The 19131-nt window shown below is 42.5% G+C and overlaps 1 protein-coding gene across 4 annotated transcripts in view; it reads left to right on the forward strand.

Annotated features, from left to right (window-relative positions):
* The window catches only part of LOC139746239 (macrophage migration inhibitory factor-like), a 108422-nt gene that overhangs the window by 37876 nt on the left and 51415 nt on the right, over positions 1-19131 (forward strand). The window contains exons 1-2 of one of the 4 annotated variants that reach the window (XM_071657244.1): positions 13708-13830; positions 17120-17217. The exons of 1 other annotated variant lie outside the window; for it this stretch is intronic. The gene's annotated coding sequence lies outside the window, so the exon portion shown is untranslated. Of the gene's footprint in view, positions 1-13669; positions 13831-14083; positions 14178-17119; positions 17218-19131 lie in introns of those variants that run through there. 2 more of the 4 variants (XM_071657243.1, XM_071657246.1) reach the window with 2 other exon arrangements.

Below are 19131 nucleotides of genomic sequence, written 5' to 3' on the forward strand. Positions count from 1 at the left end.
TGAGAGAGCAGAAGAGGGTGTTTTGAAATGGTTTGGGCACATGGAGAGAATGAGTGAGGAAAGATTGACCAAGAGGATATATGTGTCGGAGGTGGAGGGAACGAGGAGAAGAGGGAGACCAAATTGGAGGTGGAAAGATGGAGTGAAAAGGATTTTGTGTGATCGGGGCCTGAACATGCAGGAGGGTGAAAGGAGGGCAAGGAATAGAGTGAATTGGAGCGATGTGGTATACAGGGGTTGACGTGCTGTCAGTGGATTGAATCAAGGCATGTGAAGCGTCCGGGGTAAACCATGGAAAGCTGTGTAGGTATGTATATTTGCGTGTGTGGACGTGTGTATGTACATGTGTATGGGGAGGGTTGGGCCATTTCTTTCGTCTGTTTCCTTGCGCTACCTCGCAAACGCGGGAGACAGCGACAAAGTATAAAAAAAAAAAAAAAAAAAAAATTAATTTCTATATATCAGTGACTTGCCCTCTTCTCTTAATGTGAGACTCAGGTTTTATGTCATAAGATGGGATACTTTAAAATGTTCAACTGTTGCATGAGATATTGCACATAAACACAGTAACTCAAGTACTTCACAAATGAACACATTCTAAAATGCTGATTTTCATTTTCTTGTACATTGTTATTTTATTTTCTTATACTGTGTCGCTGTCTCCTGCGTTAGCGAGGTAGTGCAAGGAAACAGACGAAAGAATGGACCAACCCTCCCACATACACATGTAACACATGTATATACATACACGTCCATACACAGCACATATACATATCTATACATCTCAACGTACACATGTATATATACACACACACACATATACATATATACACATGTACATAATTCATACTGTCTGCCCTCATTCATTCCTGTCGCCACCCCGCCATGCATGAAAGGAAACCCCCTCCCCCCACATGTGTGCGAGGTAGTGCTAAGAAAAGACAACAAAGGCCACATTCGTTCACACTCAGTCTCTAGCTGTCATGTATAATGCACCGAAACCACAGCTCCCTTTCCACATCCAGGCCCCACAAAACTTTCCATGGTTTACCGCATATACTTCACATGCCCTGGTTCAATCCATTGACAGCACGTCGACCCTGGAGGGATGTCTGATCATTATCTTGTGGAGGCGAAAGTGAAGATTTGTAGAGGTTTTCAGAAAAAAAGAGAGAATGTTGGGGTGAAGAGAGTGGTGAGAGTAAGTGAGCTTGGGTAAGGAGACTTGTGTGAGGAAGTACCAGGAGAGACTGAGTGCATAATGGAAAAAGGTGAGAACAAAGGAAGTAAGGGGAGTGGGGGAGGAATGGGATGTATTTAGGGAAGCATTGATGGCGTGTGCAAAGGATGCTTGGGGCATGAGAAGTGTGGGAGGTGGACAGGTTAGAAAGGGTAGTGACTGGTGGGATGAAGAAGTAAGATTATTAGTGAAAGAGGAGAGAGAGGCATTTGGATGATTTTTGCAGGGAAATAATGCAAATGAGTGGGAGATGTATAAAAGAAAGAGGCAGGAGGTCAAGAGAAAGGTGCAAGAGGTGAAAAAGAGGGCAAACGAGAGTTGGGGTGAGAGAGTATCATTAAATTTTCGGAAGAATAAAAAGGTATTTTGAAAGGAGGTAAATAAAGTGCGTAAGACAAGGGAACAAATGGGAACATCAGTGAAGGGGGCTAATGGGGAGGTGATAACAAGTAATGGTGATGTGAGATGGAGTGAGTGTTTTGAAGGTTTGTTGAGTGTGTTTGATGATAGAGTGGCAGATGTAGGGTGTTCTGGTCGAGGTGGTGTGGAAAGTGAGAGGGTTGGGGAGAATGATTTGATAAACAGAGAAGAGTTAGTAAAAGCTTTGCGGAAGATGAAAGCCGGCAAGGCAGCGGGTTTGGATGGTATTGCAGTGGAATTTATTAAAAAAGGGGATGACTGTATTGTTGACTGGTTTGTAAGATTATATAATGTATGTATGACTCATGGTGAGGTGCCTGAGGATTGGCAGAATTCTTGCATAGTAAAATTGTACAAAGGCAAAGGGAATAAAAGGGAGTGCTCAAATGACAGAGGTATAAGTTTGTTGAGTATTCCTGGGAAATTATATGGGAGGGTATTAATTGAGAGGGTGAAGGCATGTACAGAGCATCAGATTGGGGAAGAGCAGTGTGGTTTCAGAAGTGGTAAAGGAAGTGTGGATCACGTGTTTGCTCTGAAGAATGTATGGGAGAAATACTTAGTAAAGCAAATGGATTTGTATGTAGCATTTATGGATCTGGAGAAGGCATATGACAAAGTTGATAGTGATGCTTTGTGGAAGGTATTAAGAATATATGGCATGGGAGGCAAGTTGTTAGAAGCAGTTAAAAGTTTTTATCGAGGATGTAAGGCATGTGTACATGTAGGAAGAGAGGAAAGCAATTGGTTCTCAATGAATGCAGGTTTGCAGCAGGGGTGCATGGTGTCTCCATGATTGTTTTATTTGTTTATGGATGGGGTTGGTAGGGAGGTGAATGCAAGAGTTTTGGAAAGAGGGGCAAGTATGCAGTCTGTTGTGGATGAGAGAGCTTGGGAAGTGAGTCAGTTGTTGTTCACTGATGATACAGTGCTGGTGGCTGATTCAGGTGAGAAACTGCAGAAGCTGTTGACTGAGTTTGGTAAAGTGTGTGAATGAAGAAAGCTGAGAGTAAATGTGAATAAGAGCAAGGTTATTAGGTACAGTAGGGCTGAGGGACAAGTCAGTTGGGAGGTGAGTTTGAATGAAGAAAAACTGGAGGAAGTGAAGTGTTTTAGATATCTGTGAGTGGATTTGGCAGTGGATGGAACCATGGAAGCGGAAGTGAGTCACAGGGTGGGGGAGGGGCAAAAGTTCTGGGAGCGTTGAAAAATGTGTGGAAGTTGAGAACGTTACCTTGGAAAGCAAAAATGGGTATGTTTGAAGGAATAGTGGTTCCAACAATGTAATATGTTTGCGAGGCGTGGGCTATAGGTAGAGTTGTGCGGAGGAGGGTGGATGTGCTGGAAATGAGATGCTTGAGGACAATATGTGGTGTGAGGTGGTTTGATTGAGTAAGTAATGAAAGGGTAAGAGAGATGTGTGGTAATAAGAGTGTGGTTGAGAGAGCAGAAGAGGGTGTTTTAAAATGGTTTGGTCATATGGAGAGAATGAGTGTGGAAAGATTGACAAGGAGGATATATGTGTCAGATGTGGAGGGAATGGGGAGAAGTGGGAGACCAAATTGGAGGTGGAAAGATGGAGTGAAAAAGATTTTGAGAGATTGGGGCCTGAACATGCAGGAGGGTGAAAGGCATGCAAGGAATAGAGTGAATTGGAACGATGTGGTATACCGGGGTCGACGTGACGTCAATGGATTGAAACAGGACATGTGAAGCGTCTGGAGTAAACCATGGAAAGCTTTGTGGGGCCTGGATGTGGAAAGGGAGCTGTGGTTTCGGTGCATTATACATGACAGCTAGAGACTGAGTGTGAATGAATGTGGCCTTTGTTGTCTTTTCCTTGTGCTATTTCGCGCACATGCAGGGGTACGGGATTGTCATTTCATGTGTGGTGGGGTGGCGGCGGGAATGAATAAGGGCAGCAAGTATGAATTATGTACATGTGTATATATGTATATGTCTGTGTGTATATATATGTCTACATTGAGATGTGTAGGTATGTATATGTGCATGTGTGGACGTGTATGTATATACATGTGTATGCGGGTGGGTTGGGCCATTCTTTCGTCTGTTTCCTTGCTCTACCTCACTAATGCGGGAGACAGCGACAAAGTATAATTAGATAAATGAATAAATAGATAACTATTATTTATGGGCAAAAATCGTAGGATACGAGAAAGTTTGCATTTAGTGATTAAAAAAAGAGCAGGGACGGGGATGTGACTGCTGCTTTGACTGCAAGTGCAGTTACCTTTAATGTCAAATGCATCATTATTATGCATGGGAGACCTATATTTGGAAGAATATTTCCTATGTATCAATTACTATGACAGCAGTACACAGTTGAAGTCTTATGGTTGCATTGAATGACTCACTGCTGTCACTCCAAGATTAAAGATTTTTAAGCTTCAGATACTCCACAATTAAAGTATTTTAGCTTGAGATATTTCTGTATACTATTAAGAGAAATACAAAACAAAAGTCATTGTGTATTAGTTTAAATAACCTTACTAACTAGTCAACAACACAGTCACCCCCTTTTTTAATAAAGTCCACTGCAGTACCATCCAAACCCACTGGCATGCCGGCTTTCATCTTCCGCAAAGCTTTTACTACCTCTTCTCTGTTTACCAAATAATTCTCCCTAACCTTCTCACTTTGCACACTACCTCGATCAAAACACCCTATATCTACATCCATGAATACACATTCAACAAACCTTCAAAATACTCACGCCATCTCCTTCTCATACCACCACTACTTGTTATCACCTCTCCATTAGCCCCCTTCACCAATGTTCCCATTTGTTCCTTTGTCTTACGCACTTTATTTACCTCCTGCCAAAACATATTTTTATTCTCCCTAAAATTTACTGATACTCTCTCACCCCAACTCTCATTTGCCTTCTTTTTCACGTCTTGCACCTTTCTCTTGAACTCTTTTCTCTTTCTTTTATACATCTCCCAGTCATATGCATTATTTCCCTGCAAAAATTGTCCAAATGCCTCTCTCTTCTCTTTCACTGATAATCTTACTTCATCTCACCACTCACTACCCTTTCTAATCTGCCCACCTCCCATGCTTCTCATGCCACAAGCACCTTTTGCGCAAGCCATCACTGCTTCCCTAAATACATCCCATTCCTCCCCCATTCCCTTTACATCCTTTGTTCTCACCTTTTTCCATTCTGTACTCAATCTCTCCTGGTACTTCCTCACACAAGTCTCCTTCCCAAGCTCACTCACTCTCACCACCCTCTTCACCCCAACATTCGTCTTTTCTGAAAACCTCTACAAAGCTTCACCTTCACCTCCACAAGATAATGATCAGACATCCCTCCAGTTGCACCTCTCAGCACATTAATATCCAAAAGTCTCTCTTTTACGCGCCTATCAATTATCATGTAATCCAATAACGCTCTCTGACTGTCTCTCCTACTTACATACGTATACTTATGTATATCTCTCTTTCTAAACCAAGTATTCCCAATCACCAATCCTTTTTCAGCACACAAATCTACAAGCTCTTTACCACTTCCATTTACAACACTGAACACCCCACGTACACCAATTATTCCCTCAACTGCAATATTACTCACCTTTGCATTCAAATCACCCATCATTATAATCCAGTCTTGTGCATCAAAACCACTAACACACTCATTCAGCTGCTCCCAAAACACTTGCCTCCCATGATCTTTCTTCTCATGCCCAGGTGCATATGCATCAATGATCACCCATCTCTCTCCATCCACTTTCAGTTTTACCCATATCAAGCTAGTGTTTACTTTCTTACACTCTATCACATACTCCCACCACTCCTGTTTCAGGAGTAGTGCTACTCCTTCCCTTGCTCTTGTCCTCTCACTAACCCCTGACTTTACTCCCAAGACATTCCCAAACCACTCTTCCCCTTTACCCCTGAGCTTCGTTTCACTCAGAGTCTAAACATCCAGGTTCCTTTCCGTAAACATACTATCTATCTCTCCTTTTTTCTCATCTTAGTTACATCCCCACACATTTAGACACCCCAATCTGAGCCTTCGAAGACGATGAGCACTCCCCACATGACTCCCTCTTCTGTTTCCCCTTTTAGAAATTTAGAATAGAAGGAGGGGAGGGGTTTCTAGCCCCACCCGCTCTTGTCCCCTATAGTCGCCTTCTACAACACTTGAGGAATGCGTGGGAAGTATTCTGTCTCCCCTATCCCCAGTGATAGCAGAGAAAGAATGTTTGTTGCTGTCTTCTGCGTTAGCGAGGTAGCGCAAGGAAACAGATCAAAGAATGGCTCAACCCACCCACATATCCATGTATATACATAAACGCCCACACACGCACATATACTTTCCTATACATTTCAATGTATACATACATATGCATACACAGACATATACATATATACACATGTACATATTCATTCTTGTTGCCTTCATCCATTCCTGTCACCACCCCACCACACATGAAATGGCACCCCCCTCCCCCTACAAATCTTTCCACGGTTTACTCCAGATGCTTCACATGCCCTGGTTCAATCCATTGAGAGCGTGTCAACCCCTGTATATCACATCTTTCCAATTCACTGTTCCTTGCATGCCTCACTCTCCTGTATGTTTAGGCCCTGATCACTGAAAATCTTTTTCACTCCATCCTCCCACCTCCAATTTGGTCTCCCACTTCTCGTTCCTTCCACCTCTGATACATATATCCTCTTTGTCAATCTTTCGTCACTCATTCTCTCCATGTGACCAAACCATTTCAATACACCCTCTTCTGCTCTCTCAACCACATTCTTTTTATTTCCACACATATCTCTCACCCTTTCATTACTTACTTGATCAAACCACTTCACACCACATATTGTCCTCAGACATTTCATTTCCAACACATCCTCACTCCTCTGTACAACCGTATCTATAGCCCATGCCTTGCAACCATATAACTTTGTTGGAAATACTATTTATCTAGCCAATACCATAATTTTATATCAAATTCACTGGTGTTACAAGTTTGTGGAAATATTATTAGATATCAAAGTCATCTGTTATAGTGAGAAAGCCTCTTCTATGAATGTTACAAACTATGTTTCAAATCTCATATGCAGTAAGTGTTAGTTCATTCCCTTGGGGTTCCATGGTTCTTTACTTTATGGAGCTTCCTTTTAGTATGTTCCTATTTTATCAGTGTTTCTGCATTTACTTGACAGGAATTCTGAAGTAACACTCTTATTTTACATATGAGCCATTCAGATTATGTTTGTACCATGTTCCTTTTCTATTAGATAATTCACTAAAGTTTCTATGGTGTAATTACTGGTTCCATGTACTTTAGACTAGGGTAGTATTCTCGTGGGACAGAATCCTAATCTCAGATGGCAAGAACCTTAAACAATATTTATGTAGTTATAGATAAAGCACAGGGATTATTGACAATGGGACTTCAGCCTTAATGGTTAGAAATGTACTGTATGATATTTGTAATCAATAAAATAGTACAAAACTCATATTCTTTTATTCCATGTAGACTAACGTCACTTTGTGCTTTGTGTGGCACTGGATTTGATAGATATAGTACGGTTCATGCTAGATATTGTTTTAAATTATATGACTGTAGATTATAGATGATTAAGGGAGTTGATTTTTTTCATAGCTTCAGAAATTTTTATTGGTGCTACCTTGCTCCTTATTATACTAGCTATTGCTCTCTTTATATTAATGCTTGAATAATTGGTCATAATATATATGTACCACTCCATTGTCACATTCTAAATAGTGATGTCTTATGCCATAAACTTGCTATGGTACCTTCTTTACTTTATGTAATTTTTCAGTATTGTTTCCTTTTCAAAATATTTTTTGTTTCCTAGGCCTTGTACTTTGTCTTAGGTGATATACATATGTGTATGCATTTATATATCTCTGGAGTAGGGGAGAAAGAATTCCACTTCCATTTTCCCTGGATGTTGTAGGTGACTGACACAGGTTGGAGTAGGGAACTAGAATCTCTCCCACCTTATATTTCAATTTCTAAAATATGGAACAGAAGCGGCCAAGCTGGTAAGGTTTATCCTCCTCAAAGGCTCATGCTGGTGTGTCTGAATGTGTGTGTATTATGTGTAACCAAGATGAGATTTACTAGGGAAGAAGATCAGGTTATTTGGGGTGTGACTTTCACATTATGTGATGTGAGGTGGTTTGATTGAATAAGTTAGAGTTGTGGTAATAAGAAAACTGTGGTTGAAAGAGCTGAAAAGGATGTGCTGAAATGGTTTGGATATATGGACAGAATGAGTGAGGAGAGGTTGACATAGAGGATACAGTTCGGAAGGGGAGGGGAAAAGAAAGAGGAAATCAAATTACAGATGGAAGGAAAGAACAAAAAATGAATAGGGCCTGATCATGTAGGAAGGTGAAAAACGTGTATGGGATAGAGTGAATGGGAGGGATATGGTATACAGGGGGCGACTTGCTGCACGACTGAACCAGGGCAGATGAAGCTGCCAGGGGAAACCCACGGAAAGACCTATGGGGTCAGTTTATTGATAGGAGACTGTGGTTTAGGTGCATGACACAGAATAGCTAAAGCATGGATGTGAGTGAATGAGAGAGAGAATGTGCAGGGGAAGCATGTGTAGTGTGCTTGTATGTTCTGAGGCAGCATAAACGATGGTGCAGCCTTTGTAAGGCAAGTTTATATATGAATAGGGCCTGATCATGCAGGAGGGTGAAAAACGTGTATGGGATAGAGTGAATGGGAGGGATATGGTATACAGGGGGCGACTTGCTGCACGACTGAACCAGGGCAGATGAAGCTGCCAGGGGAAACCACAGAGACCTGTGGGGTCAGTTTATTGAAAGGAGACTGTGGTTTAGGTGCATGACACAGAATAGCTAAAGCATGGATGTAAGCGAATGAGAGAGAATGTGCAGGGGAAGCAGGTGTTGTGTGCTTGTATGTTCTGTATGCCTTTGTAAGGCAAATTTATATCTGTACTTGGGTTCAGACAAACCAACTCTTTCAAATTATGAAATGAAAATTATCATGAAAGGATAATGTAACTCATTTATAGAGTGAGGAGAGTTGAGATGCTTTTTGGTAACACTCAATTCTTGAAAATTATCTTAGAACAAGATAAGATTTATCAATGGGAGTCAGAGAAGCATATGTTCTCTCAAGTGACAAGATGAAAATTATCATGAATCGTTTATTATCTAATGCATGTGTGGTGTTTAGGCAAGCCACTATTTAAGTTAATTTTGGTCTTGTTCGACGTAATTACCGATGAGATACAAGCATATGGGAATTTACAGGCATCGTAAATACAGATGAGACACGAACTCATTGTAATATACAGACGTTGTAAATACCGGTGAGGTAGTGCAAGCACACTGGTATTTACAAATGTTCTAAATACCTCTGAGGTATTTACAGACCGTAAATATCAGTGGTAAAAGTATTTACAGACGCTGTAAACACTTATGATAGTAAAACACTGAAATTTACAAACAAATACCTAAGAAGTACGAACACAAATTTACAGGGTTGTAAACAGTTTGTAGACACGAGCACACTGAAATTTACAGGGGGGGGGGGGTGTAAACTGATACGAGCACATTGGAATTTAAAAAGGCCGAAAACACCGAGGAAATACGAGGACAATGGCATTTAAAGACTTAAATTCCAATGAGGTGGTTCAAGCACAATAGAATTAACAAAAGTCGTGCATACCGAGATGTTACGAGCCCATTAGAGTTTACTGATGTAAATGCATGAGGAGATAGGAGCAGATCGAGATTTACAGACGTTGTATATACCGGCGAGGTAGTACAAGCACACTGGAATATACAGACGTAAGCAATGCCGTTGAGGTACAAGTATTACGGACGCTAGAGATACCTATGAAATACGAACACACTGAAGTTTACAGAGGTTATAAACACCTAACCGTGACATTCACCTTCAGGGCTTTCTAGAAATCACGGAATTATATGCATCAGCCGCACACAACACCGCGCTTGTCGGGGATGATTTCAGTTTTCACCATCCCTTCCTCAACTCAACAAGGGCCGCCAATGAGGATGGGCTACACTTCTACCACACTGCTTGACACGGCGGACATTACCTTCCTCAACAACGGCGAACCAACCAACATTCAGGGGAGGGAGACGACCTCACCTTCCTCTCCCGCTCCTTGAAAGACAGCCCGCTAGCACCTGCACTCTTCTCACCAGCGACCACTTTGCCACGCTGACCACTCTATCGGTCAACAAGCTCCCTCCGCCTCCACTACCAAGATGGAGGTACTACACTTAAAAAGCCAACTGGGAGCTTTTCAAAAGCAAAATTCAGACGTGGCAAGATGAACACCAACACCAGACGGGCATCACACTCACAGACGAAAGTCGCCTACGCAAGGAACTAGTTCAGGCCCTTCAAGAAGCAGCAGAACTGGCCATCCCCAAGACCGAACCCTGAGCCAGACGACACCAAGACCATTAGTACTTCTGCAGCAGAGGGAAGGAGCTCAACAACAAGGTAAACAGGGCTAGAAAAAAAAACTACAAAATACACCCCAGACGAGGCAAACAGACACCTTCTACAGGATACAATCCGGCACACCAGAGAAGAGACTAGAAGCATCAAGAAAGCAAGCTGGCTCCTATGTTGCTCCGAGCTGAACGAGCACACCTCCATCGGCAGGATGTGGGGCCAGTTGAAGAGAGCGAGCATCTGGCCTGACTGTATCGCCACCACCAGCTCACTCCAGTCCCAGGGAGGAGGCAGAGAGAATTGCGGGTCTCCGACCGAGCAGCCACAAATAACCTACCCACACAGGCAGAAAAAACACAGAAAAGACTCAGACAGGAGAGGATATAACGCATATGAGAAAAAACAGCAGGCAAGATACAATGGACAGGGCCTTCGCCAAGCAAGAACTGCAAAAAGCTATGAAACGGAGCAGGGACACGGCACCAGGGGCCGACAGAATAAGTTACTCCAGGCTACACCACACTGGAGAAGGTGGACACGAGGCACTGCTGCACGTCATCAACGCCTCGTGGACAGCACAGAAACTTCCACTGGAATGGAAAAAAGGCAGACATCCAGCCCATTCCCAAGCCCAGAGAAACCACGACCCATCTCTCTCCTCAGTCGCATTGCCAAGACGGCAAAGAGGATGGTCCTCAACAGGCTCAAGTGGAAAGTCGGGCTCCCCGCACCCCTATATCTTCACCCTCACAGAAAACACCGGGTCAGCAACCATCATAGCGGAGATACTGAGCACCATTGACAGCAAACCGGTTATAGTAGTCTTCCTGGACCTGGAAAGAGCCTTCAAGCTAGCCAGTCCACTGGCGATATTAGAGACTCAGCAAACCAGCTATAGAGGCCTTCCGGGACCTGGAAAAAGCCTTCGAGCTAGCCAGTCCACTGGCGATGTTAAGAGACTCTAGCTGCGAAGGGAGTCCAGGGCAGGCTCATCTGGTGGATCCAGGACTACCTGACGCACCGCCAGGAATGAGCACGATTCCAAGGAGTCGCCTCTTTATACAAGCCCCTCGAAAAGGGCATCCCACAGGGAGACATCCTCAGCCCAACATTCTTCAAGTGTCCTGATGGAGAACTTAGCGAAGCTCCCCTTCAAGCCCACGGTTAAGCTCCCTTGCTACGCCGATGATCAGCTAATAGTGCGAGGGCGCTAGAGATTCGCCAACGCCCAGCACGCACTCAAGGTGGCTGGAAAAAGAGTGCAATAGACTTGGCCTCCTGATGAACCCTATCAAAACAAGGGCTATTGCCCTCTGCTCCACGAGGCTAGACAGGATGCTCTCTATGTAGGGAACGCCAGTAACCCTGGGTCGACACCCACTAGTAGTGTCTCTCGGGGGTGTGGTTTGACCGAAACCTCGGCGTCAGGACGCAGCTTCAGTATCTCCGACGAACACAAAAACAGAGGAAACATCGTGGGTTCTCTGACTTGGCCCAGCCGCTGGTGCTAACATGGATGTCCTTAAGACCTATTGCACCGACTCCATCAGATCGCTGGTAGACTACTGTGCTCCAGTACTCATTGGCCTGAGGGATGACCAGGTGACCAATATCGAGGTCATCCAAAATGATGCACTCTGGACCATGTTGGGAGCTCCCATGTGGACCAGGCTCCGCAACCTGTAGATGGGAGACTTGGTTTGCCACCCCTAGCAGCAAGAGTCAAGCAGACGTCAACGGCGACTCTAGCTAAAATTTGCAGGTCAGACGAGCCCTCATCCACAAAGGCCAAAGTCCTGGCCGCCCTACACCTAGACCACAGAATGTGAGGAACCTCCTGGACGCCTTCCAAGCAGCGGCGTCCATACTGGAGACGGAGGATACAACAAACAATTAGCATAGTTTCCGCTTTCATGGGATCCTACACCAGCCACCTTCGCAGTCACAGCATTGGGAGACAAGAAGTCTCTGTGCAAGAGTTTCTGATTTCAATGAGGAAGACCATGTACTACCAGCGGCCTAACTACTTTAGAAGACTCAAAAGAATCCAATGGAACACCTGCTCCTGACCAAATGAGACAAGAAGTCCAGCCTCCAGCAGGAAGACCTAAGAAGACTAGCTTTGAGAGCCATGGCCATTGAGACACCTGCTGAAGCTTTAGCATACTTCACAGACGGCTCAGTGGACCAGACAGATGAGGGAAGGTCGGGGGCATGCGGCCTTCCACTCCCAAGGTCATACTCGCCTCTGGAGGCTGTCAGATGGCTGCTTCACACTACAAACAGAATTGATTGTCATCTCCAAAGCCCTGGAACACGCAGGCACCACGCACTCGAAGCCCTTAATAACACACACGGACTCCAAGTCATCAGCGCGAACGCTGCAACACAACCTCCCAAAGGACAACATTAAGCGTGTCACTTCGATCCTCGCTCAGCTTCAAGACCTACAGCGACGGGGCCGACCCGTCACCATACACTGGATCCCCAGCCACATGGGGATCGAGGGGGAACGAGGCAGCTAAAACAGCTACACGCTTTAGCAATATCAAGGTACATATTCCAGTGAGCCTGCAACAAGTCAAGCACCAGCTACAGAAAACAGCAAGACTCCGGACCAAGGGGAATCTCTTGGACGCCTACAATGCCGAATCCCTGTCAGCCAAGTGGTACATGGTGGCTACGTTATTGGAGGCGCTTTAAAACGACAGAGGCGCGAGCCGGAAAAGCCTAGTCAATCTACACCGTGTACGACCGGGTTACCAATGTAACTGGGAAAAAAATTGACGGCGTCAACAGAGATTGCGTCGTCTATTGTCAGGAGCTGCCAACGCACCCTCTGGAACACTACATGATGGACTGCCAAGTGACACAAAGTCTCTGTGCAAGAGTTTCTGATTTCAATGAGGGAAGACCATGTACTACCAGCAGCCTAATTATTTTAGAAGACCCAATGGAACACCTGCTCCAGACCAAATGAAAATAGCACCCCAAGCCCCATCTCGATAAGAACTCGCCTGCATCTTAGAAGACCAGACATGAAAATTAGGAAGCCGACCGCCAACAAGCAAAGGCTCGTCCGTGTCGGACCAAGCAGAGGTCCGACTATATTTAAAACAAGAAAGAAAGAGAAAAAAGAGGTTGATTTTTCGGCCTAATCCCTGAAATTGGGCCATGAAAATGCTTGCCCGGCCGAAAAAATATGAACAGCTACGGCCAAAATATGCCCGATTTTTTAAAAACTATCGATACATTCAATATTATTATCGATTTCATAAGATGGCATCATTATTTCTCACTCACCATCTTTAGTTATAATGTTATCATTGATCCATAATTTGTCACTCGCCATCATTGCAGTCATGATAATGGAGATTGAATTTATAAGCATTACACTTATTTCATATAGTCACTGTAGGTATTTTAATGATAGGATTGTGGTAAAATATAGTCAATGTAGGTATTTTAATGGGTTGTGGTGAAATGCGAAATTGTAAACTTAGAGCTTTACAATTGACATCCCTCAGGAATTGTTTACATCAGTGGTCCCAGTCGTGCGCTAGGAATCAGCTGCCAGTGCCTTTTAAACAGTTTTTTTTGCTCTTTATCTTGTGTATATCCCTATCGGCTGCGGCTGTTACGATTTGTGTGCAGCACCCTTTTCTTCCTTTCTATATACATATTGTAAGTGGATTTCCTGTCGGTCTTGTATACATTGTAGGTATATAAGTGCAGTTCCATGTCAGTCCTGTGTTGTTAAGTAGTGCAGTTCCGTGTTGGTCTTATATTTATAGATATATATTGTAAGTATTTATATATATGTTTTTATTCATCGTTACTGCGAAAAGGTGTATTTCTTCGAAGATATGATTTAAAACCGACATTGTCAGCTGACTTATTGAGGATGACAAGGTCATGTTAGGTGAAAAATCGATAATTGATGTCCGTGGGAGAGCAAGGGACGTGCCTCTTGGTGTCCATGTTGCACGGGTGAGAGTAGCACTCTTGTGAAGTATTTTGGGTCACCAGAAGTGAGTGAAGGTTGTAATTTCTTACTTTGAATTGGTATGTAAAGGACATCGTGTGATATTTATAGGTTGTAATGGTATTTGCATTATACTCGGATCATTTTTTATCTGAATTTCGTGATTAAACCAGTTTTAGTTAATGTGTAGCTTAAAAGTTCGCCCACGTATTTCCCACGTATTCCCTGCGTGTCGTAGAAGGCGACTAAAAGGGGAGGGAGCGGGGGGCTGGAAATCCTCCCCTCTCACTTTTTTTTTTAATTTTCCAAAAGAGGGAACAGAGAAGGGGCCCAGGTGAGGATATTCCCTCAAGGGCCCAGTCCTCTGTTCTCAACGCTACCTCGCTAATGTGGGAAATGGCGAATAGTATGAAAGAAAGAAAATATATATATATATATATATATATATATATATATATATATATATTGATGTCACTTAAAATCACATGATAGAATGACACTTTGGCAAATGTGTAGATTAGCTCCACATTCTCATTAGCCCTTAATTGTAGCTGATTTTTCTTCTGCACTGGTAGTGTAATTGGTAGGGAATATGATAGCAATTACTGAACATGATGTAGAGCTTTGAATTTTTTTGAAAGATTTTAGGTAAGGTTATATATATTGGGGGAAAATGTAGAGGTACTCTGGAAAGTGGATAATACACTTGTAAAATATCAATTCCACCCATTGAAAAGTATCATTAAGCATATGAAATATGAGAATAGATACACCAATTGTATTTTTTGGGCTTAAATGGCTGCTAGTGTTTTCTATATATTATTTTATATTATATTATTATACTTTGTCGCTGTCTCCCACGTTTGCGAGGTAGCGCAAGGAAACAGACGAAAGAAATGGCCCAACCCCCCCCATACACATGAATATACATACGTCCACACACGCAAATATACATACCTACACAGCTTTCCATGGTTTACCCCAGACGCTTCACATGCCTTGATTCAATCCACTGACAGCACGTCAACCCCGGTATACCACATCGCTCCAATTCACTCTATTCCTTGCCCTCCTTTCACCCTCCTGCATGTTCAGGCCCCGATCACACAAAATCTTTTTCACTCCATCTTTCCACCTCCAATTTGGTCTCCCTCTTCTCCTCGTTCCCTCCACCTCCGACACATATATCCTCTTGGTCAATCTTTCCTCACTCATTCTCTCCATGTGCCCAAACCACTTCAAAACACCCTCTTCTGCTCTCTCAACCACGCTCTTTTTATTTCCACACATCTCTCTTACCCTTACGTTACTCACTCGATCAAACCACCTCACACCACACATTGTCCTCAAACATCTCATTTCCAGCACATCCATCCTCCTGCACACAACTCTATCCATAGCCCACGCCTCGCAACCATACAACATTGTTGGAACCACTATTCCTTCAAACATACCCATTTTTGCTTTCCGAGATAATGTTCTCGACTTCCAAACATTCTTCAAGGCCCCCAGAATTTTCGCCCCCTCCCCCACCCTATGATCCACTTCCGCTTCCATGGTTCCATCCGCTGCCAGATCCACTCCCAGATATCTAAAACACTTCACTTCCTCCAGTTTTTCTCCATTCAAACTCACCTCCCAATTGACTTGACCCTCAACCCTACTGTACCTAATAACCTTGCTCTTATTCACATTTACTCTTAACTTTCTTCTTCCACACACTTTACCAAACTCAGTCACCAGCTTCTGCAGTTTCTCACATGAATCAGCCACCAGCGCTGTATCATCAGCGAACAACAACTGACTCACTTCCCAAGCTCTCTCATCCCCAACAGACTTCATACTTGCCCCTCTTTCCAAAACTCTTTCATTTACCTCCCTAACAACCCCATCCATAAACAAATTAAACAACCATGGAGACATCACACACCCCTGCCGCAAACCTACATTCATTGAGAACCAATCACTTTCCTCTCTTCCTACCCGTACACATGCCTTACATCCTTGATAAAAACTTTTCACTGCTTCTAACAACTTTCCTCCCACACCATATATTCTTAATACCTTCCACAGAGCATCTCTATCAACTCTATCATATGCCTTCTCCAGATCCATAAATGCTACATACAAATCCATTTGCTTTTCTAAGTATTTCTCACATACATTCTTCAAAGCAAACACCTGATCCACACATCCTCTACCACTTCTGAAACCACACTGCTCTTCCCCAATCTGATGCTCTGTACATGCCTTCACCCTCTCAATCAATACCCTCCCATATAATTTACCAGGAATACTCAACAAACTTATACCTCTGTAATTCGAGCACTCACTCTTATCCCCTTTGCCTTTGTACAGTGGCACTATGCACGCATTCCGCCAATCCTCAGGCACCTCACCATGAGTCATACATACATTAAATAACCTTACCAACCAGTCAACAATACAGTCACCCCCTTTTTTAATAAAGTCCACTGCAATACCATCCAAACCTGCTGCCTTGCCGGCTTTCATCTTCCGCAAGGCAGCAGGTTTGGATGGTATTGCAGTGGAATTTATTAAAAAAGGGGGTGAGTGTATTGTTGACTGGTTGGTAAGGTTATTTAATGTATGTATGACTCATGGTGAGGTGCCTGAGGATTGTATATTAATGTTTGGTATTTTGTTGGTGGTGCTTTTTCATGAGGATGTATGATATATTTCATCTAGAATACTGAAAATTATGATAAGTATTGATTGCAAGCGAAGTTGTGAGGTTTCCATGTGTTTTGTTGATTTTTCGCGGTTTTACCCACTCTAATCTGCCTCACATTTTCCCTTATATATTACTATTGCTGTAAGTGATATCATTCAATAAGTTTTGATGATTCAAATCTTGCTCTGCCAACTGTTTTAGTGTTCTCTAAACTCAGCGCTAGTATTGCAGAACACTATAGATATTTGAAGGTAATAATGATGCAGTGCTAATGAAGACAATCAATGTTTCAGTTATGCGGCAATTAATAGGCTTCATATCAAGAAAAACCATGTCATTGGATTTATTGCGGTTGGCACAGATCTTTCTCCTGCAGTTTATCACTTTAGAGGTAGTAATGGATAGTGTTCCTTGTTTCACTTGACTCATTAATAAGAAGAATGAATGGCATAATTGTAATATTCTTCTGTAATGTGACATTATAAAAGTACCATAAAGTAACCTAATGTTAATGAAACTTACCCCAAATTTTCATGGATATATTACAAACTTGCAAGGAATAGACTGAATTGGAACGATGTGGTATACCGGGGTTGACGTGCTGTCAATGGATTGAACCAAGGCATGTGAAGGGGCTGGGGTAAACCATGGAAAGTTTTGTGGAGCCTGGATGTGGAAAGGGAGCTGTGGCCTTTGTTGTCTTTTCCTAGTGATACCTCGCACGCATGCAGGGGAGGGGGTTGTCATTTCATGTGTGGTGGGGTGGTGACGGGAATGAATAAAGGCAGCAATTATGAATTATGTACATATGTATATGTCTGTGTAGTTATATATATATATATATATATATATATATATATGTTTATGTTGAAATGTATAGGTATGTACATGTGCGCGTGTGGACGTGTATGTATATACATGTGTATGTGGGTGTGTTGGGCCATTCTTTTGTCTGTTTCTTTGCGCTACCTCGCTAACGCGGAAGACAGCGACAGAGTATAACAAATTAATAAATAGATATTACAGTCACCATAAGTAATATTGTTCAGGAAAATTTGATGATCCATATCATGCTCAGCATCCATTATAGTATTCTATAGAATCTACACCAGTATTGCAGAACATAATGAATTGATATTCACAGTTAATAATGAAGGCAGTTAGTAGTTATCTCTATCAATTAAAATCATGTCATTTGGAGTTATTATGGTATACACAATATTATGAGTGTAGTTTATTATTTTGAAGGTACAGTGGATTTGTTCCTTGTTTCACCCAACACCCCTCTGTAAGAACATGAATTGTGTAATTGTGATATTCTTTCATAATGTAACAAGACCTCATAAAATTTCTGTAATGTAATCAAATGTTAGTGAAACTGATATAGTTTAGCTGTCAAGTTTAATGCACCAAAGCCACAGTTCCCTACCTGCAACTATGTCCCACAGATCTTTCCATTGCTCACCCTGGATGCTTCACATGACCTAGTTCTGTCCATTGAGAGCATGGCAACCTGAGTATACCACATCATTCCAATGCACTCTGTCCTATGCGTCTTTTTCCTTTCTGCACATTCAGGTCCCGATCACTCAAAATCTTTTTTACTCCATCCATCCTTCTCCAGTTTGGTCTCTTTGTTCTCCTTGCCCCCTCCACTTCTGATACATATATCCTCTTTGTCAATCTTTCCTCACTCATTATCTCTTTATGTGTCCATACCATTTCAGCACACCCTCCTCAGCTTTCTCAAAACCACCCTCTTTATTACCACACCTCTCTCACCCTTTCATTACTTTGTGTCAAGATTGGATTCATTGATGAAATGGTAAGTGAATTGCCATTAGAAATCAACAGCACCTATGAAACCCTACCTAATTTTTCATAGGAGGCAGGATTAACCTCAGTTTTGAATGTTGTAGTCAAAACATACTGTTGTTTGTTGTCTGCTGTCTCCCATCTTATGGTGAAGCATATTTGCACTAATCTCTGGTGGATTTACTGTTGGAGAAACCTAATCTTGAATTACAGTAGTGTAAAGTGTGGGCAGAATTGGAAACTAGGCAGTGGGCTGAAAAGAATTGAAACCCCTGGTTTAGATAGTACAAAAAATATGTATGTTGCCATTCTGACTTTACAAAGGTACCACATAGCAACCCAAAAGGGAAATCACTATGCAGATTTTTGTGGAATGATAATCTGGTTTTGGTTTTATGTGTTTTTAAGATCGATTTTTTTCATTTTTTTTGCACTTATGGGTGTTATTGTATATAATTATCCCTGAAGCTGATTGAAGACATAAAGTTTG

The sequence above is a fragment of the Panulirus ornatus genome, chromosome 64, assembly GCF_036320965.1.
Source record: "Panulirus ornatus isolate Po-2019 chromosome 64, ASM3632096v1, whole genome shotgun sequence".
NCBI lineage: Eukaryota > Metazoa > Arthropoda > Malacostraca > Decapoda > Palinuridae > Panulirus > Panulirus ornatus.